This window comes from Lissotriton vulgaris, chromosome 1_1 (assembly GCF_964263255.1).
Source record: "Lissotriton vulgaris chromosome 1_1, aLisVul1.2, whole genome shotgun sequence".
Lineage (NCBI taxonomy): Eukaryota > Metazoa > Chordata > Amphibia > Caudata > Salamandridae > Lissotriton > Lissotriton vulgaris.
The window spans coordinates 249,717,615-249,743,751 of record NC_141685.1 but is presented as its reverse complement, the minus strand read 5'-3'; the positions used below and the strand labels follow the sequence as shown (position 1 = coordinate 249,743,751).

General features: G+C 51.4%; 19 non-coding genes across 19 annotated transcripts; all 19 read right to left on the bottom strand.

Annotated features, from left to right (window-relative positions):
- Positions 1 to 258: 258 nt before the first annotated feature.
- TRNAY-GUA (transfer RNA tyrosine (anticodon GUA)) lies at positions 259 to 344 on the bottom strand. Its single transcript is given in 2 exon segments — positions 259 to 294; positions 308 to 344. It is a non-coding gene; the product is annotated as a tRNA-Tyr (tRNA).
- A 4,502-nt stretch (positions 345 to 4,846) lies between these two features.
- TRNAE-CUC (transfer RNA glutamic acid (anticodon CUC)) lies at positions 4,847 to 4,918 on the bottom strand. Its single transcript has one exon. It is a non-coding gene; the product is annotated as a tRNA-Glu (tRNA).
- Positions 4,919 to 6,451: 1,533 nt separating this feature from the next.
- TRNAY-GUA (transfer RNA tyrosine (anticodon GUA)) lies at positions 6,452 to 6,537 on the bottom strand. Its single transcript is given in 2 exon segments — positions 6,452 to 6,487; positions 6,501 to 6,537. It is a non-coding gene; the product is annotated as a tRNA-Tyr (tRNA).
- Positions 6,538 to 7,435: 898 nt separating this feature from the next.
- On the bottom strand, positions 7,436 to 7,507 carry TRNAE-CUC (transfer RNA glutamic acid (anticodon CUC)). Its single transcript has one exon. It is a non-coding gene; the product is annotated as a tRNA-Glu (tRNA).
- Positions 7,508 to 8,450: 943 nt separating this feature from the next.
- On the bottom strand, positions 8,451 to 8,522 carry TRNAD-GUC (transfer RNA aspartic acid (anticodon GUC)). The gene has a single exon. It is a non-coding gene; the product is annotated as a tRNA-Asp (tRNA).
- A 518-nt stretch (positions 8,523 to 9,040) lies between these two features.
- Positions 9,041 to 9,126, bottom strand: TRNAY-GUA (transfer RNA tyrosine (anticodon GUA)). The gene is given in 2 exon segments: positions 9,041 to 9,076; positions 9,090 to 9,126. It is a non-coding gene; the product is annotated as a tRNA-Tyr (tRNA).
- A 4,503-nt stretch (positions 9,127 to 13,629) lies between these two features.
- On the bottom strand, positions 13,630 to 13,701 carry TRNAE-CUC (transfer RNA glutamic acid (anticodon CUC)). Its single transcript has one exon. It is a non-coding gene; the product is annotated as a tRNA-Glu (tRNA).
- Positions 13,702 to 14,644: 943 nt separating this feature from the next.
- Positions 14,645 to 14,716, bottom strand: TRNAD-GUC (transfer RNA aspartic acid (anticodon GUC)). Its single transcript has one exon. It is a non-coding gene; the product is annotated as a tRNA-Asp (tRNA).
- Positions 14,717 to 15,234: 518 nt separating this feature from the next.
- On the bottom strand, positions 15,235 to 15,320 carry TRNAY-GUA (transfer RNA tyrosine (anticodon GUA)). The gene is given in 2 exon segments: positions 15,235 to 15,270; positions 15,284 to 15,320. It is a non-coding gene; the product is annotated as a tRNA-Tyr (tRNA).
- An 897-nt stretch (positions 15,321 to 16,217) lies between these two features.
- Positions 16,218 to 16,289, bottom strand: TRNAE-CUC (transfer RNA glutamic acid (anticodon CUC)). Its single transcript has one exon. It is a non-coding gene; the product is annotated as a tRNA-Glu (tRNA).
- A 943-nt stretch (positions 16,290 to 17,232) lies between these two features.
- Positions 17,233 to 17,304, bottom strand: TRNAD-GUC (transfer RNA aspartic acid (anticodon GUC)). Its single transcript has one exon. It is a non-coding gene; the product is annotated as a tRNA-Asp (tRNA).
- Positions 17,305 to 17,835: 531 nt separating this feature from the next.
- TRNAY-GUA (transfer RNA tyrosine (anticodon GUA)) lies at positions 17,836 to 17,921 on the bottom strand. The gene is given in 2 exon segments: positions 17,836 to 17,871; positions 17,885 to 17,921. It is a non-coding gene; the product is annotated as a tRNA-Tyr (tRNA).
- Positions 17,922 to 18,819: 898 nt separating this feature from the next.
- On the bottom strand, positions 18,820 to 18,891 carry TRNAE-CUC (transfer RNA glutamic acid (anticodon CUC)). The gene has a single exon. It is a non-coding gene; the product is annotated as a tRNA-Glu (tRNA).
- A 943-nt stretch (positions 18,892 to 19,834) lies between these two features.
- On the bottom strand, positions 19,835 to 19,906 carry TRNAD-GUC (transfer RNA aspartic acid (anticodon GUC)). The gene has a single exon. It is a non-coding gene; the product is annotated as a tRNA-Asp (tRNA).
- Positions 19,907 to 20,438: 532 nt separating this feature from the next.
- Positions 20,439 to 20,524, bottom strand: TRNAY-GUA (transfer RNA tyrosine (anticodon GUA)). The gene is given in 2 exon segments: positions 20,439 to 20,474; positions 20,488 to 20,524. It is a non-coding gene; the product is annotated as a tRNA-Tyr (tRNA).
- An 898-nt stretch (positions 20,525 to 21,422) lies between these two features.
- On the bottom strand, positions 21,423 to 21,494 carry TRNAE-CUC (transfer RNA glutamic acid (anticodon CUC)). The gene has a single exon. It is a non-coding gene; the product is annotated as a tRNA-Glu (tRNA).
- Positions 21,495 to 23,039: 1,545 nt separating this feature from the next.
- On the bottom strand, positions 23,040 to 23,125 carry TRNAY-GUA (transfer RNA tyrosine (anticodon GUA)). The gene is given in 2 exon segments: positions 23,040 to 23,075; positions 23,089 to 23,125. It is a non-coding gene; the product is annotated as a tRNA-Tyr (tRNA).
- An 898-nt stretch (positions 23,126 to 24,023) lies between these two features.
- On the bottom strand, positions 24,024 to 24,095 carry TRNAE-CUC (transfer RNA glutamic acid (anticodon CUC)). Its single transcript has one exon. It is a non-coding gene; the product is annotated as a tRNA-Glu (tRNA).
- A 1,547-nt stretch (positions 24,096 to 25,642) lies between these two features.
- Positions 25,643 to 25,728, bottom strand: TRNAY-GUA (transfer RNA tyrosine (anticodon GUA)). The gene is given in 2 exon segments: positions 25,643 to 25,678; positions 25,692 to 25,728. It is a non-coding gene; the product is annotated as a tRNA-Tyr (tRNA).
- Positions 25,729 to 26,137: the final 409 nt, after the last annotated feature.

Sequence of the window (26,137 nt, the reverse complement as noted above, 5' to 3'; positions counted from 1 at the left end):
GGGCTGCTTCAGACGGGGCCCCGGACTGGCTCTTCAGCCCAGGGGCCCCTGGCTCTGTCTGATGAGGGGGCATTGCAGCGGGGGCTGCACACAGGGAGGGGGGCGGGAGACACCACCCCCCCTCGCCCCCGCCGGAGGAGAGAGCTGGGCTGTAAAGGTGAAGAGGGGAGGCAGGAAAAGCCCCGGCGTGTGAGGGTCCGAGAAAGAGGCGCTTTCCATTGGGAAGCAGAGGGGAAAAAAGTGAAGAGTTTGCAAAAATCCTTCGAGCCGGATTTGAACCAGCGACCTAAGGATGACAGCCACTCCACTACAGTCCTCCGCTCTACCAACTGAGCTATCGAAGGCTAGGTTGGGAGGGGATGACAAGGCGCTATATCGCATGAGGAGTGGGCGCGGAGCCCGGCCATCTACCTCGCATTCTGTTTCCAAACACCAACTCCAGGGCTTGAGAAAACACCAAACCCTCCAATGGAGACTTTCCTTTCCTAAACAAAGCAAGCAAAGGAAAAGAAACAGGCCACCCGCGTTTCTCAAAGCTTCTCCCAAATGCTAAGACATCACTTAGCGCACCTTAGAACAACCAGTCCAGACACGGTTACAGTTACAAACTCCCTTATATAAACGCCTCTCAAGGGCGACTGTGACTGGCGCCCCGGACCAAACACCCCCTCCTCTCCAGCCCCCAGGTGGAAGAATAGGAGACCTCACCCGGAGGATACAGACTCCAGAGTGACGGCCTAGACCCGCCCTTGGTGAGACACGACTGCACCAGGGCCGGACTGGCCATGAGGCTAAAGAGAGAGCCCCCGCCGGACAGGCAGACGGAGGCACTCCGACCATCCTGCGTAAAACCGGGCTTGAGGAGCAGTGTCCCGCCCGCCCGTGCGCCTCTCTCCCGCCAATGCTGCTGCAATCTTCAGAAGCAAGTCTCTTCCTTTCAAAGTTGTCCTGAAACTAGACTCTTGATAGAACTGGAGACCCATAGAAACAGGCCTCCTGGATTTGCCAATGCATCTTCCAAGTGGAAATGCATCCGTTGTGAAGAATAAGCTTTGACGACCAGCATTGACTTTTCTATCCGTGCTTTGTCTCTGTCCCTGAAAGGTGACGCAGTGATTAGCAGGTGGCAAGTCAAGTAAAGAAGAAATGTATGTAAAGAAAGATTTGCCACGTAAAACCTTAAAAAATGTGTTTAAATAGGATCCCAAACAAGCACTGGCGTTGCCAATAGGTCTCGCAGTAGGAAAGTTTGAGCTATTGGTCTTGTAAATGACATTTTTTTTTATTTATGTGTTGGTTTTGAAAATAGCTAAATTAATAGCTTTGTCATTTTCAATGCCAATAGTTATAACGTTTGCAAATGGGATACCTATAGCATTTGTAATGCAACATGTTTTGTATTTACGTGACTTGGACGTATTGATATTACAAATTACAATGGCTTTTAATTTTTTAAAATAATTAATACTTAAATAAAAGTGATTGTAATTTATAATGGCAATAGCTTAAACTTCTGTAAATAACTTTTGTGAAGATTATGTTCAGTGTATTTTATTGTGATGAAAATCCAAGAACAGAAATGAAATATTAACTTTTTTTGTGACATTTGTAATAAAGCTTGAAACATTGAGAGAACATATTTGAACCAGTTGTTGTTAATTGGTTGCAGAGATTGATGCAGGGGTTGTGCTGAGTGATGCAGGGGTTGCGCTGAGTGATGCTGCGCTGAGTGATGCAGGGGTTGCCCTGAGTGTTGCAGGGGTTGCGCTGAGTGATGCAGGGGTTGCACTGAGTGATGCAGGGGTTGCACTGAGTGATGCAGGGGTTGCGCTGAGTGATGCAGGGGTTGCGCTGAGTGATGCAGGGGTTGCGCTGAGTGATGCAGGGGTTGTGCTGAGTGATGCAGGGGTTGTGCTGAGTGATGCAGGGGTTGCGCTGAGTGATGCTGGGGTTGCAAGGGAAAAACGAGTCTAACAGAGGGCAGAAGGGCAGAAAAACGCGGCCGCGAAATAAAATTAAATAAACGCGGCCGGGAAATGAAATTAAAAGCGGCCGGGCCGGCGCATTCCTTTGTACTGAAGCAGGGGGTGGAGGAGCGGATGCCTTTGAAGTTAAGCTCATGGCCTCGCCATACAAAAATTAGCCTGTGAAATAAGAGCTGCTTGTGTCCAGAATGGCAAAGTAATTGAATAAAAAGAAAGCAAAAAAACAGAGGTGGGGGTATAACGTTGGCAGGGTAATAAATCGTCTTTGATTCGTACTGCCAACGACACAGGGCCGGATCCCTAGGAAGCCTTTGCTATAATTATAAAATCAAGTTTAAACATAGATAACGACCCCATCCTACCCTTAAACGCGACCAATTATTATGCACCTCTCAGAGCAAAATACACAAAAGCTGCTGCGCAGTGTGCCGACATACGTGTATAACCCAAAGTGCCCCCACCACACGTGGACCCATGTGTGAAAGGACTAGCAGCCCGTCCTGATCATAGCAAGATGGCCCGTTTAATAGTTGTTCAAAAAAGCACCATTGTTGGGTAATCTACACCCGAAAGTACGCAGGGATGTCACACTCCCTTCTTGGCACTTGAGAACTTTGAAGTGCCAGGTCGCTAGAGCAAGCGGTCAGGGGCCATGGTGCAATTAAGTGTTTGGATTGTGGCAAGCTGCGTGTAGGACAGTTTAAAGTGCAGGTCTGTGGAACAATACATCAACGACAAAACTGAATTTAAAGTGCTGGATAGTGGGTGAAATGGCTACTGTATCCTGCTTTTTGCACCACGTCCAGAGATCTGAAAGGCAAAAGCAGGGGCATGCACGGTGCCCCGTTTTAGGTGTTGGCACTTGTGGCGCATTACAACATGATCACAAAGCAATGGCTGAAGGGGGCTGACCGGAAGTAGGGAGCTCAAGGGGCTGGGCCAGAAGCCCACTGTATGTTAAAAAAAAAAAATCTTGGCTGCATTAGTATATTAAAGCAAGACCGACCAGCTTTGGCGTGCGGGCAGAATCAAACACTGACACACAATTGCACGTCAGAGAGACACACACACAGACTGACACATACTCAGAGGCACACACACCATCCCCTTCCACGACAACAGTCTTGCAGAGCAGCAGACCTTGATGAATGAGATCTCATTAAGGTGATGTCAGTGCCCAGCAAATAAACACGGCCCGGATGTCAGGCGGGACGATTGTTGTTAAACTGCTGGTAACCTGCGCATTTGTCCCCAGTAGCAGCAGATTGCAAAGGAGTTGACTCACTGCGCAGCAGCTCTCGGAGGGCTGGAAAGATCAACGGCAGAGTCCAGAAGTCAATTACGAGGCTTTTGTTCAGAGCGAGGGTTTTAATAAAAGTACAGCGTCGCCAGCCTCTTCCTTGTCCTCAAGAATGCCCGAAGCGGAGGGAGCGGGTTTCTTTTTTTACGCAAGGGGCACTGGAAGAGGGCACTTTTGAGTTAATGAATGAAGGAAGGCTCCCAGCCCTCCAGGCCGTAAGCGGAAGTGGGGCCGAGGGGAGGGGTATTGATTTACACATATCTATAGAACAGGTTTTACGAACAAGGTGAGAAGCTCCCCCTGCTTACACAAAGGGGCTTGTGGGAGGAGCTGGGGGGCCGTGGGTGCACGCTTAGCGGGGAGGGGTCTAGGGAACAGAGATGTGTGGGGGAGAGCAGATACCCAACAAACCGAAACTGCCCCTCCCACACCGCAATAAACGTGTGCCCACAAACATTGCATTTCAGTGCACAGAAGAAAAATATGAGAGGGAGCATTTCAGGTAAGTACCTTTGTGAATCAATGCCTTATGGTGCAGTATACACTGGTTCCCTCTTGGGCGCTGGCGGTAGTAGCTGTTTGCTGTATTTAATACACATGGTTAAGCTTCTTACTACCACAGAATGGTAAACCTGTAATATTACACTCACTCTTGGTTTTCTATAAAAATATTATCCTTGGCGGTGGAACACGTGTCTTGTGGTAGAAATCCTTTTTGCCATGGAACGGTGCCTGGCAATGAGCAGAAGAACACATTAATTGACGTTTTAATAACTGTATATACTGGTTAGTAATCTGTGGACGCAGTGTTGAGATCGTGATCATTTCCAACCCCCCGCCGTGTTAGAAGCTCCCGGGTAGTTCCTTGCCTCGGTTACCGCAGTTTCCCAGAAGTGTGCACCGGTTGTGGAGCCGGGTGAGCAGAGGGGTTTGTTGCTGCTTGGTTTGAGTAACAGGCCGTCCATCAGCTCATCTCAGCTCAGCTCGTGAAGGGGACATGCTGGACGGGAGGGAGCTTGATGGGCAGAGAAAACCCAGTTCGGTCGCACAGAAGTATAATTGTGGCGAAGGCACACCAGAAACAAAATGAAACGCCGGATGGGGGCGGGAAAGCCTGGTGGGAGGCGTGAATGCGCGAGGGGAGGCAGGCGGATTGGGAGAGAAGCCTGATGGGGGCGGGAGAGCCTGGTGGGTGGGCGTGAAGGAGGGGAGGACTGGGCTGGGCTTGCATGCGGATTGGGAGAGAAGCCTGATGGGGGCGGGAGAGCCTGGTGGGTGGGCGTGAATGAGGGGAGGACTGGGCTGGGCTTGCATGCGGATTGGGAGAGAAGCCTGATGGGGGCGGGAGAGCCTGGTGGGTGGGCGTGAATGAGGGGAGGACTGGGCTGGGCTTGCATGCGATGCGCGTGCATGTTGACGGGCACTGCATGAAAACCGCGGGCTGAAAGCCCTTTGGTTTGACGAGAAAATAGCCGACTTGAATTCTCCCCATTTCCCATTCCTGCGGAATGGTAAAGGCTCGACCTAAAAAACGGAAGTACAGAGTGTCAAAAAAGTCCCCTTCCCTGACCGGGAATCGAACCCGGGCCGCGGCGGTGAGAGCGCCGAATCCTAACCACTAGACCACCAGGGAGCGCCCACCTCTACCTCAGAGCAGCTGCTCCAAGACATACCAGCAGGGTCGGTCAGGCCACCTCTGCTTCTGTCACAGTGATATCCTCATCCACTACAGAAAGCACTGAAAAGCACATCAACCTAACACTGGCAAGATAGTCTTTCCTGCACTTTCGAGATCATCAACAGACACAGAAAACACGCTGCTTTCAGGCACACCCCCAACAGAGGGTAGCAGCCCTTCTCGGGGATCCCTGGAGCTCGTCCGAGGCCTCCACACAGCTCTCAAGTTAGCCCAGACCCGAACATGAGCGCTTCTCCCAGCCCAGGGGGTTACTTTGGATGCTGGCTCCCCTCGGCCTGAGTTTAGAGTGTTAGGAGCAGGACTACAAGTCCCAGAATACACTGCTATAACCTGACCGGAATTTGGTAGGCGTGCTGGACCTAGGCAATATAAGATCTCTGATGAGGCTGGTCGGGAGTGCAGGCCGCCAGTGGAAATTTTACTTTCACAATATGACTGGAAGTTCTAACCCATTAGACTTAAACAAAGAGATTTTAAAAAAGCTTCACCGTCATATAAAACAATTCCTCCTTCAGAGCACGATCCATCATTTCATTTATGTTTCTGTAAAAAGGGAAACGGGCTTAAATGCATTATGTTGATCCTGCAGTCCGTTGATTTCTGATGTCAATAATAACCCTTCGTGCACGCTTCTTTTTCCAATAAAGTACACAGAAGCTGAACATGGAAAGGCAGAAATGCTTCCCAAAAAGTGTGCGCCTTAAAAATCGCCCGTGTTTGATTTGAAAAATGGTGAGATTGTATTAGTAAGTCTTTCTGTTAACGGAGATGACGTCATACATGAAAAGCGCCAGTAAACAATAGCAGGGGTGTCACATTCTAGATGCCACTTTAAATAGAGGTAGAATTGTCATGCTTTAAAAAAGGCGCCTGAATCCTCCCCGTCGGGGAATTGAACCCCGGTCTCCCGCGTGACAGGCAGGGATACTGACCACTATACTAACGAGGAACCGATGCATCTCGAACTGCTGGGCCGCTCCTCATGTGGCCTTCGAGCCGCCTCTTCACTATATGCTACCGGTTCGTGCCATTTATCAACTCCTTGACACCAACACAGGGGGCCACGGGCTCAACAAACACACACACACTCTCTCCCCCCATACACACACAAACACACTCCTCCCTCACACCTCACAGCAACCCTCTCGCCTCCTAGCAGACGCTCTCAGCAGCATCCCCTGATGCCAGAGTCACCACAACCAGCTCCCAGGGCTGCTTCAGACGGGGCCCCGGACTGGCTCTTCAGCCCAGGGGCCCCTGGCTCTGTCTGATGAGGGGGCATTGCAGCGGGGGCTGCACACAGGGAGGGGGGCGGGAGACACCACCCCCCCTCGCCCCCGCCGGAGGAGAGAGCTGGGCTGCAAAGGTGAAGAGGGGAGGCAGGAAAAGCCCCGGCGTGTGAGGGTCCGAGAAAGAGGCGCTTTCCATTGGGAAGCAGAGGGAAAAAAAGTGAAGAGTTTGCAAAAATCCTTCGAGCCGGATTTGAACCAGCGACCTAAGGATGACAGTCACTCCACTACAGTCCTCCGCTCTACCAACTGAGCTATCGAAGGCTAGGTTGGGAGGGGATGACAAGGCGCTATATCGCATGAGGAGTGGGCGCGGAGCCCAGCCATCTACCTCGCATTCTGTTTCCAAACACCAACTCCAGGGCTTGAGAAAACACCAAACCCTCCAATGGAGACTTTCCTTTCCTAAACAAAGCAAGCAAAGGAAAAGAAAGAGGCCACCCGCGTTTCTCAAAGCTTCTCCCAAATGCCAAGACATCACTTAGCGCACCTTAGAACAACCAGTCCAGACACGGTTACAGTTACAAACTCCCTTATATAAACGCCTCTCAAGGGCGACTGTGACTGGCGCCCCGGACCAAACACCCCCTCCTCTCCAGCCCCCAGGTGGAAGAATAGGAGACCTCACCCGGAGGATACAGACTCCAGAGTGACGGCCTAGACCCGCCCTTGGTGAGACACGACTGCACCAGGGCCGGACTGGCCATGAGGCTAAAGAGAGAGCCCCCGCCGGACAGGCAGACGGAGGCACTCCGACCATCCTGCGTAAAACCGGGCTTGAGGAGCAGTGTCCCGCCCGCCCGTGCGCCTCTCTCCCGCCAATGCTGCTGCAATCTTCAGAAGCAAGTCTCTTCCTTTCAAAGTTGTCCTGAAACTAGACTCTTGATAGAACTGGAGACCCATAGAAACAGGCCTCCTGGATTTGCCAATGCATCTTCCAAGTGGAAATGCATCCGTTGTGAAGAATAAGCTTTGACGACCAGCATTGACTTTTCTATCCGTGCTTTGTCTCTGTCCCTGAAAGGTGACGCAGTGATTAGCAGGTGGCAAGTCAAGTAAAGAAGAAATGTATGTAAAGAAAGATTTGCCACGTAAAACCTTAAAAAATGTGTTTAAATAGGATCCCAAAAAAACGGAAGTACAGAGTGTCAAAAAAGTCCCCTTCCCTGACCGGGAATCGAACCCGGGCCGCGGCGGTGAGAGCGCCGAATCCTAACCACTAGACCACCAGGGAGCGCCCACCTCTACCTCAGAGCAGCTGCTCCAAGACATACCAGCAGGGTCGGTCAGGCCACCTCTGCTTCTGTCACAGTGATATCCTCATCCACTACAGAAAGCACTGAAAAGCACATCAACCTAACACTGGCAAGATAGTCTTTCCTGCACTTTCGAGATCATCAACAGACACAGAAAACACGCTGCTTTCAGGCACACCCCCAACAGAGGGTAGCAGCCCTTCTCGGGGATCCCTGGAGCTCGTCCGAGGCCTCCACACAGCTCTCAAGTTAGCCCAGACCCGAACATGAGCGCTTCTCCCAGCCCAGGGGGTTACTTTGGATGCTGGCTCCCCTCGGCCTGAGTTTAGAGTGTTAGGAGCAGGACTACAAGTCCCAGAATACACTGCTATAACCTGACCGGAATTTGGTAGGCGTGCTGGACCTAGGCAATATAAGATCTCTGATGAGGCTGGTCGGGAGTGCAGGCCGCCAGTGGAAATTTTACTTTCACAATATGACTGGAAGTTCTAACCCATTAGACTTAAACAAAGAGATTTTAAAAAAGCTTCACCGTCATATAAAACAATTCCTCCTTCAGAGCACGATCCATCATTTCATTTATGTTTCTGTAAAAAGGGAAACGGGCTTAAATGCATTATGTTGATCCTGCAGTCCGTTGATTTCTGATGTCAATAATAACCCTTCGTGCACGCTTCTTTTTCCAATAAAGTACACAGAAGCTGAACATGGAAAGGCAGAAATGCTTCCCAAAAAGTGTGCGCCTTAAAAATCGCCCGTGTTTGATTTGAAAAATGGTGAGATTGTATTAGTAAGTCTTTCTGTTAACGGAGATGACGTCATACATGAAAAGCGCCAGTAAACAATAGCAGGGGTGTCACATTCTAGATGCCACTTAAAATAGAGGTAGAATTGTCATGCTTTAAAAAAGGCGCCTGAATCCTCCCCGTCGGGGAATTGAACCCCGGTCTCCCGCGTGACAGGCGGGGATACTGACCACTATACTAACGAGGAACCGATGCATCTCGACCTGCTGGGCCGCTCCTCGTGTGGCCTTCGAGCCGCCTCTTCACTATATGCTACCGGTTCGTGCCATTTATCAACTCCTTGACACCAACACAGGGGGCCACGGGCTCAACAAACACACACACACTCTCTCCCCCCATACACACACAAACACACTCCTCCCTCACACCTCACAGCAACCCTCTCGCCTCCAGGCAGACGCTCTCAGCAGCATCCCCTGATGCCAGAGTCACCACAACCAGCTCCCAGGGCTGCTTCAGACGGGGCCCCGGACTGGCTCTTCAGCCCAGGGGCCCCTGGCTCTGTCTGATGAGGGGGCATTGCAGCGGGGGCTGCACACAGGGAGGGGGGCGGGAGACACCACCCCCCCTCGCCCCCGCCGGAGGAGAGAGCTGGGCTGCAAAGGTGAAGAGGGGAGGCAGGAAAAGCCCCGGCGTGTGAGGGTCCGAGAAAGAGGCGCTTTCCATTGTGAAGCAGAGGGAAAAAAAGTGAAGAGTTTGCAAAAATCCTTCGAGCCGGATTTGAACCAGCGACCTAAGGATGACAGTCACTCCACTACAGTCCTCCGCTCTACCAACTGAGCTATCGAAGGCGAGGTTGGGAGGGGATGACAAGGCGCTATATCGCATGAGGAGTGGGCGCGGAGCCCAGCCATCTACCTCGCATTCTGTTTCCAAACACCAACTCCAGGGCTTGAGAAAACACCAAACCCTCCAATGGAGACTTTCCTTTCCTAAACAAAGCAAGCAAAGGAAAAGAAAGAGGCCACCCGCGTTTCTCAAAGCTTCTTCCAAATGCTAAGACATCACTTAGCGCACCTTAGAACAACCAGTCCAGACACGGTTACAGTTACAAACTCCCTTATATAAACGCCTCTCAAGGGCGACTGTGACTGGCGCCCCGGACCAAACGCCCCCCTTCTCTCCAGCCCTCAGGTGGAAGAATAGGAGACCTCACCCGGAGGATACAGACTCCAGAGTGACGGCCTAGACCCGCCCTTGGTGAGACACGACTGCACCAGGGCCGGACTGGCCATGAGGCTAAAGAGAGAGCCCCCGCCGGACAGGCAGACGGAGGCACTCCGACCATCCTGCGTAAAACCGGGCTTGAGGAGCAGTGTCCCGCCCGCCCATGCGCCTCTCTCCCGCCAATGCTGCTGCAATCTTCAGAAGCAAGTCTCTTCCTTTCAAAGTTGTCCTGAAACTAGACTCTTGATAGAACTGGAGACCCATAGAAACAGGCCTCCTGGATTTGCCAATGCATCTTCCAAGTGGAAATGAATCCGTTGTGAAGAATAAGCTTTGACGACCAGCATTGACTTTTCTATCCGTGCTTTGTCTCTGTCCCTGAAAGGTGACGCAGTGATTAGCAGGTGGCAAGTCAAGTAAAGAAGAAATGTATGTAAAGAAAGATTTGCCACGTAAAACCTTAAAAAATGTGTTTAAATAGGATCCCAAACAAGCACTGGCGTTGCCAATAGGTCTCGCAGTAGGAAAGTTTGAGCTATTGGTCTTGTAAATGACATTTTTTTTTATTTATGTGTTGGTTTTGAAAATAGCTAAATTAATAGCTTTGTCATTTTCAATGCCAATAGTTATAACGTTTGCAAATGGGATGCCTATAGCATTTGTAATGCAACATGTTTTGTATTTACGTGACTTGGACGTATTGATATTACAAATTACAATGGCTTTTAATTTTTTAAAATAATTAATACTTAAATAAAAGTGATTGTAATTTATAATGGCAATAGCTTAAACTTCTGTAAATAACTTTTGTGAAGATTATGTTCAGTGTATTTTATTGTGATGAAAATCCAAGAACAGAAATGAAATATTAACTTTTTTTGTGACATTTGTAATAAAGCTTGAAACATTGAGAGAACATATTTGAACCAGTTGTTGTTAATTGGTTGCAGAGATTGATGCAGGGGTTGTGCTGAGTGATGCAGGGGTTGCGCTGAGTGATGCTGCGCTGAGTGATGCAGGGGTTGCCCTGAGTGTTGCAGGGGTTGCGCTGAGTGATGCAGGGGTTGCACTGAGTGATGCAGGGGTTGCACTGAGTGATGCAGGGGTTGCGCTGAGTGATGCAGGGGTTGCGCTGAGTGATGCAGGGGTTGCGCTGAGTGATGCAGGGGTTGTGCTGAGTGATGCAGGGGTTGTGCTGAGTGATGCAGGGGTTGCGCTGAGTGATGCTGGGGTTGCAAGGGAAAAACGAGTCTAACAGAGGGCAGAAGGGCAGAAAAACGCGGCCGCGAAATAAAATTAAATAAACGCGGCCGGGAAATGAAATTAAAAGCGGCCGGGCCGGCGCATTCCTTTGTACTGAAGCAGGGGGTGGAGGAGCGGATGCCTTTGAAGTTAAGCTCATGGCCTCGCCATACAAAAATTAGCCTGTGAAATAAGAGCTGCTTGTGTCCAGAATGGCAAAGTAATTGAATAAAAAGAAAGCAAAAAAACAGAGGTGGGGGTATAACGTTGGCAGGGTAATAAATCGTCTTTGATTCGTACTGCCAACGACACAGGGCCGGATCCCTAGGAAGCCTTTGCTATAATTATAAAATCAAGTTTAAACATAGATAACGACCCCATCCTACCCTTAAACGCGACCAATTATTATGCACCTCTCAGAGCAAAATACACAAAAGCTGCTGCGCAGTGTGCCGACATACGTGTATAACCCAAAGTGCCCCCACCACACGTGGACCCATGTGTGAAAGGACTAGCAGCCCGTCCTGATCATAGCAAGATGGCCCGTTTAATAGTTGTTCAAAAAAGCACCATTGTTGGGTAATCTACACCCGAAAGTACGCAGGGATGTCACACTCCCTTCTTGGCACTTGAGAACTTTGAAGTGCCAGGTCGCTAGAGCAAGCGGTCAGGGGCCATGGTGCAATTAAGTGTTTGGATTGTGGCAAGCTGCGTGTAGGACAGTTTAAAGTGCAGGTCTGTGGAACAATACATCAACGACAAAACTGAATTTAAAGTGCTGGATAGTGGGTGAAATGGCTACTGTATCCTGCTTTTTGCACCACGTCCAGAGATCTGAAAGGCAAAAGCAGGGGCATGCACGGTGCCCCGTTTTAGGTGTTGGCACTTGTGGCGCATTACAACATGATCACAAAGCAATGGCTGAAGGGGGCTGACCGGAAGTAGGGAGCTCAAGGGGCTGGGCCAGAAGCCCACTGTATGTTAAAAAAAAAAAATCTTGGCTGCATTAGTATATTAAAGCAAGACCGACCAGCTTTGGCGTGCGGGCAGAATCAAACACTGACACACAATTGCACGTCAGAGAGACACACACACAGACTGACACATACTCAGAGGCACACACACCATCCCCTTCCACGACAACAGTCTTGCAGAGCAGCAGACCTTGATGAATGAGATCTCATTAAGGTGATGTCAGTGCCCAGCAAATAAACACGGCCCGGATGTCAGGCGGGACGATTGTTGTTAAACTGCTGGTAACCTGCGCATTTGTCCCCAGTAGCAGCAGATTGCAAAGGAGTTGACTCACTGCGCAGCAGCTCTCGGAGGGCTGGAAAGATCAACGGCAGAGTCCAGAAGTCAATTACGAGGCTTTTGTTCAGAGCGAGGGTTTTAATAAAAGTACAGCGTCGCCAGCCTCTTCCTTGTCCTCAAGAATGCCCGAAGCGGAGGGAGCGGGTTTCTTTTTTTACGCAAGGGGCACTGGAAGAGGGCACTTTTGAGTTAATGAATGAAGGAAGGCTCCCAGCCCTCCAGGCCGTAAGCGGAAGTGGGGCCGAGGGGAGGGGTATTGATTTACACATATCTATAGAACAGGTTGTACGAACAAGGTGAGAAGCTCCCCCTGCTTACACAAAGGGGCTTGTGGGAGGAGCTGGGGGGCCGTGGGTGCACGCTTAGCGGGGAGGGGTCTAGGGAACAGAGATGTGTGGGGGAGAGCAGATACCCAACAAACCGAAACTGCCCCTCCCACACCGCAATAAACGTGTGCCCACAAACATTGCATTTCAGTGCACAGAAGAAAAATATGAGAGGGAGCATTTCAGGTAAGTACCTTTGTGAATCAATGCCTTATGGTGCAGTATACACTGGTTCCCTCTTGGGCGCTGGCGGTAGTAGCTGTTTGCTGTATTTAATACACATGGTTAAGCTTCTTACTACCACAGAATGGTAAACCTGTAATATTACACTCACTCTTGGTTTTCTATAAAAATATTATCCTTGGCGGTGGAACACGTGTCTTGTGGTAGAAATCCTTTTTGCCATGGAACGGTGCCTGGCAATGAGCAGAAGAACACATTAATTGACGTTTTAATAACTGTATATACTGGTTAGTAATCTGTGGACGCAGTGTTGAGATCGTGATCATTTCCAACCCCCCGCCGTGTTAGAAGCTCCCGGGTAGTTCCTTGCCTCGGTTACCGCAGTTTCCCAGAAGTGTGCACCGGTTGTGGAGCCGGGTGAGCAGAGGGGTTTGTTGCTGCTTGGTTTGAGTAACAGGCCGTCCATCAGCTCATCTCAGCTCAGCTCGTGAAGGGGACATGCTGGACGGGAGGGAGCTTGATGGGCAGAGAAAACCCAGTTCGGTCGCACAGAAGTATAATTGTGGCGAAGGCACACCAGAAACAAAATGAAACGCCGGATGGGGGCGGGAAAGCCTGGTGGGAGGCGTGAATGCGCGAGGGGAGGCAGGCGGATTGGGAGAGAAGCCTGATGGGGGCGGGAGAGCCTGGTGGGTGGGCGTGAAGGAGGGGAGGACTGGGCTGGGCTTGCATGCGGATTGGGAGAGAAGCCTGATGGGGGCGGGAGAGCCTGGTGGGTGGGCGTGAATGAGGGGAGGACTGGGCTGGGCTTGCATGCGGATTGGGAGAGAAGCCTGATGGGGGCGGGAGAGCCTGGTGGGTGGGCGTGAATGAGGGGAGGACTGGGCTGGGCTTGCATGCGATGCGCGTGCATGTTGACGGGCACTGCATGAAAACCGCGGGCTGAAAGCCCTTTGGTTTGACGAGAAAATAGCCGACTTGAATTCTCCCCATTTCCCATTCCTGCGGAATGGTAAAGGCTCGACCTAAAAAACGGAAGTACAGAGTGTCAAAAAAGTCCCCTTCCCTGACCGGGAATCGAACCCGGGCCGCGGCGGTGAGAGCGCCGAATCCTAACCACTAGACCACCAGGGAGCGCCCACCTCTACCTCAGAGCAGCTGCTCCAAGACATACCAGCAGGGTCGGTCAGGCCACCTCTGCTTCTGTCACAGTGATATCCTCATCCACTACAGAAAGCACTGAAAAGCACATCAACCTAACACTGGCAAGATAGTCTTTCCTGCACTTTCGAGATCATCAACAGACACAGAAAACACGCTGCTTTCAGGCACACCCCCAACAGAGGGTAGCAGCCCTTCTCGGGGATCCCTGGAGCTCGTCCGAGGCCTCCACACAGCTCTCAAGTTAGCCCAGACCCGAACATGAGCGCTTCTCCCAGCCCAGGGGGTTACTTTGGATGCTGGCTCCCCTCGGCCTGAGTTTAGAGTGTTAGGAGCAGGACTACAAGTCCCAGAATACACTGCTATAACCTGACCGGAATTTGGTAGGCGTGCTGGACCTAGGCAATATAAGATCTCTGATGAGGCTGGTCGGGAGTGCAGGCCGCCAGTGGAAATTTTACTTTCACAATATGACTGGAAGTTCTAACCCATTAGACTTAAACAAAGAGATTTTAAAAAAGCTTCACCGTCATATAAAACAATTCCTCCTTCAGAGCACGATCCATCATTTCATTTATGTTTCTGTAAAAAGGGAAACGGGCTTAAATGCATTATGTTGATCCTGCAGTCCGTTGATTTCTGATGTCAATAATAACCCTTCGTGCACGCTTCTTTTTCCAATAAAGTACACAGAAGCTGAACATGGAAAGGCAGAAATGCTTCCCAAAAAGTGTGCGCCTTAAAAATCGCCCGTGTTTGATTTGAAAAATGGTGAGATTGTATTAGTAAGTCTTTCTGTTAACGGAGATGACGTCATACATGAAAAGCGCCAGTAAACAATAGCAGGGGTGTCACATTCTAGATGCCACTTTAAATAGAGGTAGAATTGTCATGCTTTAAAAAAGGCGCCTGAATCCTCCCCGTCGGGGAATTGAACCCCGGTCTCCCGCGTGACAGGCGGGGATACTGACCACTATACTAACGAGGAACCGATGCATCTCGAACTGCTGGGCCGCTCCTCATGTGGCCTTCGAGCCGCCTCTTCACTATATGCTACCGGTTCGTGCCATTTATCAACTCCTTGACACCAACACAGGGGGCCACGGGCTCAACAAACACACACACACTCTCTCCCCCCATACACACACAAACACACTCCTCCCTCACACCTCACAGCAACCCTCTCGCCTCCTAGCAGACGCTCTCAGCAGCATCCCCTGATGCCAGAGTCACCACAACCAGCTCCCAGGGCTGCTTCAGACGGGGCCCCGGACTGGCTCTTCAGCCCAGGGGCCCCTGGCTCTGTCTGATGAGGGGGCATTGCAGCGGGGGCTGCACACAGGGAGGGGGGCGGGAGACACCACCCCCCCTCGCCCCCGCCGGAGGAGAGAGCTGGGCTGCAAAGGTGAAGAGGGGAGGCAGGAAAAGCCCCGGCGTGTGAGGGTCCGAGAAAGAGGCGCTTTCCATTGTGAAGCAGAGGGAAAAAAAGTGAAGAGTTTGCAAAAATCCTTCGAGCCGGATTTGAACCAGCGACCTAAGGATGACAGTCACTCCACTACAGTCCTCCGCTCTACCAACTGAGCTATCGAAGGCTAGGTTGGGAGGGGATGACAAGGCGCTATATCGCATGAGGAGTGGGCGCGGAGCCCAGCCATCTACCTCGCATTCTGTTTCTAAACACCAACTCCAGGGCTTGAGAAAACACCAAACCCTCCAATGGAGACTTTCCTTTCCTAAACAAAGCAAGCAAAGGAAAAGAAAGAGGCCACCCGCGTTTCTCAAAGCTTCTCCCAAATGCCAAGACATCACTTAGCGCACCTTAGAACAACCAGTCCAGACACGGTTACAGTTACAAACTACCTTATGAACGCCTCTCAAGGGCGACTGTGACTGGCGCCCCGGACCAAACACCCCCTCCTCTCCAGCCCCCAGGTGGAAGAATAGGAGACCTCACCCGGAGGATACAGACTCCAGAGTGACGGCCTAGACCCGCCCTTTGTGAGACATGACTGCTCCAGGGCCGGACTGGCCATGAGGCTAAAGAGAGAGCCCCCGCCGGACAGACAGACTGAGGCCCTCCGCCCATCCTGCGTAAAACCGGGCTTGAGGAGCAGTGTCCCGCCCGCCCGTGCGCCTCTCTCCCGCCAATGCTGCTGCAATCTTCAGAAGCAAGTCTCTTCCTTTCAAAGTTGTCTTGAGACTAGACTCTTGATAGAACTGGAGACCCATAGAAACAGGCCTCCTGGATTTGCCAATGCATCTTCCAAGTGGAAATGCATCCGTTGTGAAGAATAAGCTTTGACGACCAGCATTGACTTTTCTATCCGTGCTTTGTCTCTGTCCCTGAAAGGTGACGTAGTTATTAGCAGGTGGCAAGTCAAGTAAAGAAGAAATGTATGTAAAGCAAGATTTGCCACGTAAAACCTTAAAAAATGTGTTTAAATAGGATCCCAAAAAAAACGGAAGTACAGAGTGTAAAAAAAGTCCCCTTCCCTGACCGGGAATCGAACCCGGGCCGCGGCGGTGAGAGCGGCGAATCCTAACCACTAGACCACCAGGGAGCGCCCACTCCTCCCTTAGAGCAGCTGCTCCAAGACATACCAGCAGGGTCGGTCAGGCCACCTCTGCTTCTGTCACAGTGATATCCTCATCCACTACAGAAAGCACTGAAAAGCACATCAACCTAACACTGGCAAGATAGTCTTTACTGCACTTTCGAGATCATCAACAGACACAGAAAACATGCTGCTTTCAGGCACACCCCCAACAGAGGGTGGCAGCCCGCCTCGGGGATCCCGGGAGCTCGTCCGAGGCCTCCACAAAGCTCTCAAGTTAGCCCGGACCCGAACATGAGCGCTTCTCCCAGCCCAGGGGGTTACTTTGGATGCTGGCTCCCCTCGGCCTGAGTTTAGAGTGTTAGGAACAGGACTACAAGTCCCAGAATACACTGCTATAGCCTGACCGGAATTTGGGAGGCGTGCTGGACCTAGGCAATATAAGATCTCTGATGAGGCTGGTCGGGAGTGCAGGCCGCCAGTGGAAATTTTACTTTCACAATATGACTGGAAGTTCTAACCCATTAGACTTAAACAAAGAGATTTTAAAAAAGCTTCACCGTCATATGAAACAATTCCTCATTCAGAGCACGATCCATCATTTCATGTATGTTTCTGTAAAAAGGAAAACGGGCTTAAATGCATTATGTTGATCATGCAGTCCTTTGATTTCTGATGTCAATAATAACCCTTCGTGCACGTTTCTTTTTCCAATAAAGTACACAGAAGCTGAACATGGAAAGGCAGAAATGCTTCCCAAAAAGTGTGCGACTTAAAAATCGCCCGTGGTTGATTTGAAAAATGGTGAGATTGTATTAGTAAGTCTTTCTGTTAACGGAGATGACGTCATACATGAAAAGCGCCAGTACACAATAGCAGGGGTGTCACATTCTAGATGCCTTTTAAAATAGAGGTAGAATTGTCATGCTTTAAAAAAGGCGACTGAATCCTCCCCGTCGGGGAATTGAACCCCGGTCTCCCGCGTGACAGGCGGGGATACTGACCACTATACTAACGAGGAACCGATGAAGCTCGACCTGCTGAGCCGCTCCTCATGTGGCCTTCAAGCCGCCTCTCCCCGATATGCTACCGGTTCGTGCCATTTATCAACTCCTTGACACCAACACAGGGGGCCACGGGCTCAACAAACACACACACACACACTCTCTCCCACCATACACACACAAACACACTCCTCCCTCACACCTCACAGCAACCCTCTCGCCTCCAGGCAGACGCTCTCAGCAGCATCCCCTGATGCCAGAGTCACCACAACCAGCTCCCAGGGCTGCTTCAGAGGGGGGGCCCCGGACTGGCTCTTCAGCCCAGGGGCCCCTGGCTCTGTCTGATGAGGGGGCATTGCAGCGGGGGCTGCACACAGGGAGGGGGGGGGGGGGGCGAGAGACACCACCCCCCTCACCCCCGCCGGAGGAGAGAGCTGGGCTGTAAAGGTGAAAAGGGGAGGCAGGAAAAGCCCCGGCGTGTGAGGGTCCGAGAAAGAGGCGCTTTCCATTGGGAAGCAGAGGGAAAAAAAGTGAAGAGTTTGCAAAAATCCTTCGAGCCGGATTTGAACCAGCGACCTAAGGATGACAGTCACTCCACTACAGTCCTCCGCTCTACCAACTGAGCTATCAAAGGCTAGGTTGGGAGGGGATGACAAGGCGCTATATCACATGAGGAGTGGGAGCGGAGCCCAGCCATCCACCTCGCATTCTGCTTCTAAACACCAACTCAAGGGCTGGAGAAAACACCAAACCCTCCAATGGAGACTTTCCTTTCCTAAGCAAAGCAAGCAAAGGAAAAGAAAGAGGCCACCCGCGTTTCTCAAAGCTTCTTCCAAATGCTAAGACATCACTTAGCGCACCTTAGAACAACCAGTCCAGACACAGTTACAGTTACAAACTACCTTATGAACGCCTCTCAAGGGCGACTGTGACTGGCGCCCCGGACCAAACGCCCCCCTTCTCTCCAGCCCTCAGGTGGAAGAATCGGAGACCTCACCCGGAGGATACAGACTCCAGAGTGACGGCCTAGACCCGCCCTTTGTGAGACATGACTGCTCCAGGGCCGGACTGGCCATGAGGCTAAAGAGAGAGCCCCCGCCGGACAGACAGACTGAGGCCCTCCGCCCATCCTGCGTAAAACCGGGCTTGAGGAGCAGTGTCCCGCCCGCCCGTGCGCCTCTCTCCCGCCAATGCTGCTGCAATCTTCAGAAGCAAGTCTCTTCCTTTCAAAGTTGTCTTGAGACTAGACTCTTGATAGAACTGGAGACCCATAGAAACAGGCCTCCTGGATTTGCCAATGCATCTTCCAAGTGGAAATGCATCCGTTGTGAAGAATAAGCTTTGACGACCAGCATTGACTTTTCTATCCGTGCTTTGTCTCTGTCCCTGAAAGGTGACGTAGTTATTAGCAGGTGGCAAGTCAAGTAAAGAAGAAATGTATGTAAAGCAAGACTTGCCACGTAAAACCTTAAAAAATGTGTTTAAATAGGATCCCAAAAAAAACGGAAGTACAGAGTGTAAAAAAAGTCCCCTTCCCTGACCGGGAATCGAACCCGGGCCGCGGCGGTGAGAGCGCCGAATCCTAACCACTAGACCACCAGGGAGCGCCCACTCCTCCCTTAGAGCAGCTGCTCCAAGACATACCAGCAGGGTCGGTCAGGCCACCTCTGCTTCTGTCACAGTGATATCCTCATCCACTACAGAAAGCACTGAAAAGCACATCAACCTAACACTGGCAAGATAGTCTTTACTGCACTTTCGAGATCATCAACAGACACAGAAAACATGCTGCTTTCAGGCACACCCCCAACAGAGGGTGGCAGCCCGCCTCGGGGATCCCGGGAGCTCGTCCGAGGCCTCCACAAAGCTCTCAAGTTAGCCCGGACCCGAACATGAGCGCTTCTCCCAGCCCAGGGGGTTACTTTGGATGCTGGCTCCCCTCGGCCTGAGTTTAGAGTGTTAGGAACAGGACTACAAGTCCCAGAATACACTGCTATAGCCTGACCGGAATTTGGGAGGCGTGCTGGACCTAGGCAATATAAGATCTCTGATGAGGCTGGTCGGGAGTGCAGGCCGCCAGTGGAAATTTTACTTTCACAATATGACTGGAAGTTCTAACCCATTAGACTTAAACAAAGAGATTTTAAAAAAGCTTCACCGTCATATGAAACAATTCCTCATTCAGAGCACGATCCATCATTTCATGTATGTTTCTGTAAAAAGGAAAACGGGCTTAAATGCATTATGTTGATCATGCAGTCCTTTGATTTCGGATGTCAATAATAACCCTTCGTGCACGTTTCTTTTTCCAATAAAGTACACAGAAGCTGAACATGGAAAGGCAGAAATGCTTCCCAAAAAGTGTGCGACTTAAAAATCGCCCGTGGTTGATTTGAAAAATGGTGAGATTGTATTAGTAAGTCTTTCTGTTAACGGAGATGACGTCATACATGAAAAGCGCCAGTACACAATAGCAGGGGTGTCACATTCTAGATGCCTTTTAAAATAGAGGTAGAATTGTCATGCTTTAAAAAAGGCGACTGAATCCTCCCCGTCGGGGAATTGAACCCCGGTCTCCCGCGTGACAGGCGGGGATACTGACCACTATACTAACGAGGAAGCGATGAAGCTCGACCTGCTGAGCCGCTCCTCATGTGGCCTTCAAGCCGCCTCTCCCCGATATGCTACCGGTTCGTGCCATTTATCAACTCCTTGACACCAACACAGGGGGCCACGGGCTCAACAAACACACACACACACACTCTCTCCCACCATACACACACAAACACACTCCTCCCTCACACCTCACAGCAACCCTCTCGCCTCCAGGCAGACGCTCTCAGCAGCATCCCCTGATGCCAGAGTCACCACAACCAGCTCCCAGGGCTGCTTCAGAGGGGGGGCCCCGGACTGGCTCTTCAGCCCAGGGGCCCCTGGCTCTGTCTGATGAGGGGGCATTGCAGCGGGGGCTGCACACAGGGAGGGGGGGGGGGGGGGCGAGAGACACCACCCCCCTCACCCCCGCCGGAGGGGAGAGCTGGGCTGTAAAGGTGAAAAGGGGAGGCAGGAAAAGCCCCGGCGTGTGAGGGTCCGAGAAAGAGGCGCTTTCCATTGGGAAGCAGAGGGAAAAAAAGTGAAGAGTTTGCAAAAATCCTTCGAGCCGGATTTGAACCAGCGACCTAAGGATGACAGTCACTCCACTACAGTCCTCCGCTCTACCAACTGAGCTATCAAAGGCTAGGTTGGGAGGGGATGACAAGGCGCTATATCACATGAGGAGTGGGAGCGGAGCCCAGCCATCCACCTCGCATTCTGCTTCTAAACACCAACTCAAGGGCTGGAGAAAACACCAAACCCTCCAATGGAGACTTTCCTTTCCTAAGCAAAGCAAGCAAAGGAAAAGAAAGAGGCCACCCGCGTTTCTCAAAGCTTCTTCCAAATGCTAAGACATCACTTAGCGCACCTTAGAACAACCAGTCCAGACACAGTTACAGTTACAAACTACCTTATGAACGCCTCTCAAGGGCGACTGTGACTGGCGCCCCGGACCAAACGCCCCCCTTCTCTCCAGCCCTCAGGTGGAAGAATCGGAGACCTCACCCGGAGGATACAGACTCCAGAGTGACGGCCTAGACCCGCCCTTTGTGAGACATGACTGCTCCAGGGCCGGACTGGCCATGAGGCTAAAGAGAGAGCCCCCGCCGGACAGACAGACTGAGGCCCTCCGCCCATCCTGCGTAAAACCGGGCTTGAGGAGCAGTGTCCCGCCCGCCCGTGCGCCTCTCTCCCGCCAATGCTGCTGCAATCTTCAGAAGCAAGTCTCTTCCTTTCAAAGTTGTCTTGAGACTAGACTCTTGATAGAACTGGAGACCCATAGAAACAGGCCTCCTGGATTTGCCAATGCATCTTCCAAGTGGAAATGCATCCGTTGTGAAGAATAAGCTTTGACGACCAGCATTGACTTTTCTATCCGTGCTTTGTCTCTGTCCCTGAAAGGTGACGTAGTTATTAGCAGGTGGCAAGTCAAGTAAAGAAGAAATGTATGTAAAGCAAGATTTGCCACGTAAAACCTTAAAAAATGTGTTTAAATAGGATCCCAAAAAAAACGGAAGTACAGAGTGTAAAAAAAGTCCCCTTCCCTGACCGGGAATCGAACCCGGGCCGCGGCGGTGAGAGCGCCGAATCCTAACCACTAGACCACCAGGGAGCGCCCACTCCTCCCTTAGAGCAGCTGCTCCAAGACATACCAGCAGGGTCGGTCAGGCCACCTCTGCTTCTGTCACAGTGATATCCTCATCCACTACAGAAAGCACTGAAAAGCACATCAACCTAACACTGGCAAGATAGTCTTTACTGCACTTTCGAGATCATCAACAGACACAGAAAACATGCTGCTTTCAGGCACACCCCCAACAGAGGGTGGCAGCCCGCCTCGGGGATCCCGGGAGCTCGTCCGAGGCCTCCACAAAGCTCTCAAGTTAGCCCGGACCCGAACATGAGCGCTTCTCCCAGCCCAGGGGGTTACTTTGGATGCTGGCTCCCCTCGGCCTGAGTTTAGAGTGTTAGGAACAGGACTACAAGTCCCAGAATACACTGCTATAGCCTGACCGGAATTTGGGAGGCGTGCTGGACCTAGGCAATATAAGATCTCTGATGAGGCTGGTCGGGAGTGCAGGCCGCCAGTGGAAATTTTACTTTCACAATATGACTGGAAGTTCTAACCCATTAGACTTAAACAAAGAGATTTTAAAAAAGCTTCACCGTCATATGAAACAATTCCTCATTCAGAGCACGATCCATCATTTCATGTATGTTTCTGTAAAAAGGAAAACGGGCTTAAATGCATTATGTTGATCATGCAGTCCTTTGATTTCTGATGTCAATAATAACCCTTCGTGCACGTTTCTTTTTCCAATAAAGTACACAGAAGCTGAACATGGAAAGGCAGAAATGCTTCCCAAAAAGTGTGCGACTTAAAAATCGCCCGTGGTTGATTTGAAAAATGGTGAGATTGTATTAGTAAGTCTTTCTGTTAACGGAGATGACGTCATACATGAAAAGCGCCAGTACACAATAGCAGGGGTGTCACATTCTAGATGCCTTTTAAAATAGAGGTAGAATTGTCATGCTTTAAAAAAGGCGACTGAATCCTCCCCGTCGGGGAATTGAACCCCGGTCTCCCGCGTGACAGGCGGGGATACTGACCACTATATTAACGAGGAACCGATGAAGCTCGACCTGCTGAGCAGCTCCTCATGTGGCCTTCAAGCCGCCTCTCCCCGATATGCTACCGGTTCGTGCCATTTATCAACTCCTTGACACCAACACAGGGGGCCACGGGCTCAACAAACACACACACACACACTCTCTCCCACCATACACACACAAACACACTCCTCCCTCACACCTCACAGCAACCCTCTCGCCTCCAGGCAGACGCTCTCAGCAGCATCCCCTGATGCCAGAGTCACCACAACCAGCTCCCAGGGCTGCTTCAGAGGGGGGCCCCGGACTGGCTCTTCAGCCCAGGGGCCCCTGGCTCTGTCTGATGAGGGGGCATTGCAGCGGGGGCTGCACACAGGGAGGGGGGGGGGGGGGCGAGAGACACCACCCCCCTCACCCCCGCCGGAGGAGAGAGCTGGGCTGTAAAGGTGAAAAGGGGAGGCAGGAAAAGCCCCGGCGTGTGAGGGTCCGAGAAAGAGGCGCTTTCCATTGGGAAGCAGAGGGAAAAAAAGTGAAGAGTTTGCAAAAATCCTTCGAGCCGGATTTGAACCAGCGACCTAAGGATGACAGTCACTCCACTACAGTCCTCCGCTCTACCAACTGAGCTATCGAAGGCTAGGTTGGGAGGGGATGACAAGGCGCTATATCACATGAGGAGTGGGAGCGGAGCCCAGCCATCCACCTCGCATTCTGCTTCTAAACACCAACTCAAGGGCTGGAGAAAACACCAAACCCTCCAATGGAGACTTTCCTTTCCTAAGCAAAGCAAGCAAAGGAAAAGAAAGAGGCCACCCGCGTTTCTCAAAGCTTCTTCCAAATGCTAAGACATCACTTAGCGCACCTTAGAACAACCAGTCCAGACACAGTTACAGTTACAAACTACCTTATGAACGCCTCTCAAGGGCGACTGTGACTGGCGCCCCGGACCAAACGCCCCCCTTCTCTCCAGCCCTCAGGTGGAAGAATCGGAGACCTCACCCGGAGGATACAGACTCCAGAGTGACGGCCTAGACCCGCCCTTTGTGAGACATGACTGCTCCAGGGCCGGACTGGCCATGAGGCTAAAGAGAGAGCCCCCGCCGGACAGACAGACTGAGGCCCTCCGCCCATCCTGCGTAAAACCGGGCTTGAGGAGCAGTGTCCCGCCCGCCCGTGCGCCTCTCTCCCGCCAATGCTGCTGCAATCTTCAGAAGCAAGTCTCTTCCTTTCAAAGTTGTCTTGAGACTAGACTCTTGATAGAACTGGAGACCCATAGAAACAGGCCTCCTGGATTTGCCAATGCATCTTCCAAGTGGAAATGCATCCGTTGTGAAGAATAAGCTTTGACGACCAGCATTGACTTTTCTATCCGTGCTTTGTCTCTGTCCCTGAAAGGTGACGTAGTTATTAGCAGGTGGCAAGTCAAGTAAAGAAGAAATGTATGTAAAGCAAGATTTGCCACGTAAAACCTTAAAAAATGTGTTTAAATAGGATCCCAAAAAAAACGGAAGTACAGAGTGTAAAAAAAGTCCCCTTCCCTGACCGGGAATCGAACCCGGGCCGCGGCGGTGAGAGCGCCGAATCCTAACCACTAGACCACCAGGGAGCGCCCACTCCTCCCTTAGAGCAGCTGCTCCAAGACATACCAGCAGGGTCGGTCAGGCCACCTCTGCTTCTGTCACAGTGATATCCTCATCCACTACAGAAAGCACTGAAAAGCACATCAACCTAACACTGGCAAGATAGTCTTTACTGCACTTTCGAGATCATCAACAGACACAGAAAACATGCTGCTTTCAGGCACACCCCCAACAGAGGGTGGCAGCCCGCCTCGGGGATCCCGGGAGCTCGTCCGAGGCCTCCACAAAGCTCTCAAGTTAGCCCGGACCCGAACATGAGCGCTTCTCCCAGCCCAGGGGGTTACTTTGGATGCTGGCTCCCCTCGGCCTGAGTTTAGAGTGTTAGGAACAGGACTACAAGTCCCAGAATACACTGCTATAGCCTGACCGGAATTTGGGAGGCGTGCTGGACCTAGGCAATATAAGATCTCTGATGAGGCTGGTCGGGAGTGCAGGCCGCCAGTGGAAATTTTACTTTCACAATATGACTGGAAGTTCTAACCCATTAGACTTAAACAAAGAGATTTTAAAAAAGCTTCACCGTCATATGAAACAATTCCTCATTCAGAGCACGATCCATCATTTCATGTATGTTTCTGTAAAAAGGAAAACGGGCTTAAATGCATTATGTTGATCATGCAGTCCTTTGATTTCTGATGTCAATAATAACCCTTCGTGCACGTTTCTTTTTCCAATAAAGTACACAGAAGCTGAACATGGAAAGGCAGAAATGCTTCCCAAAAAGTGTGCGACTTAAAAATCGCCCGTGGTTGATTTGAAAAATGGTGAGATTGTATTAGTAAGTCTTTCTGTTAACGGAGATGACGTCATACATGAAAAGCGCCAGTACACAATAGCAGGGGTGTCACATTCTAGATGCCTTTTAAAATAGAGGTAGAATTGTCATGCTTTAAAAAAGGCGACTGAATCCTCCCCGTCGGGGAATTGAACCCCGGTCTCCCGCGTGACAGGCGGGGATACTGACCACTATATTAACGAGGAACCGATGAAGCTCGACCTGCTGAGCCGCTCCTCATGTGGCCTTCAAGCCGCCTCTCCCCGATATGCTACCGGTTCGTGCCATTTATCAACTCCTTGACACCAACACAGGGGGCCACGGGCTCAACAAACACACACACACACACTCTCTCCCACCATACACACACAAACACACTCCTCCCTCACACCTCACAGCAACCCTCTCGCCTCCAGGCAGACGCTCTCAGCAGCATCCCCTGATGCCAGAGTCACCACAACCAGCTCCCAGGGCTGCTTCAGAGGGGGGGCCCCGGACTGGCTCTTCAGCCCAGGGGCCCCTGGCTCTGTCTGATGAGGGGGCATTGCAGCGGGGGCTGCACACAGGGAGGGGGGGGGGGGGGGCGAGAGACACCACCCCCCTCACCCCCGCCGGAGGAGAGAGCTGGGCTGTAAAGGTGAAAAGGGGAGGCAGGAAAAGCCCCGGCGTGTGAGGGTCCGAGAAAGAGGCGCTTTCCATTGGGAAGCAGAGGGAAAAAAAGTGAAGAGTTTGCAAAAATCCTTCGAGCCGGATTTGAACCAGCGACCTAAGGATGACAGTCACTCCACTACAGTCCTCCGCTCTACCAACTGAGCTATCGAAGGCTAGGTTGGGAGGGGATGACAAGGCGCTATATCACATGAGGAGTGGGAGCGGAGCCCAGCCATCCACCTCGCATTCTGCTTCTAAACACCAACTCAAGGGCTGGAGAAAACACCAAACCCTCCAATGGAGACTTTCCTTTCCTAAGCAAAGCAAGCAAAGGAAAAGAAAGAGGCCACCCGCGTTTCTCAAAGCTTCTTCCAAATGCTAAGACATCACTTAGCGCACCTTAGAACAACCAGTCCAGACACAGTTACAGTTACAAACTACCTTATGAACGCCTCTCAAGGGCGACTGTGACTGGCGCCCCGGACCAAACGCCCCCCTTCTCTCCAGCCCTCAGGTGGAAGAATCGGAGACCTCACCCGGAGGATACAGACTCCAGAGTGACGGCCTAGACCCGCCCTTTGT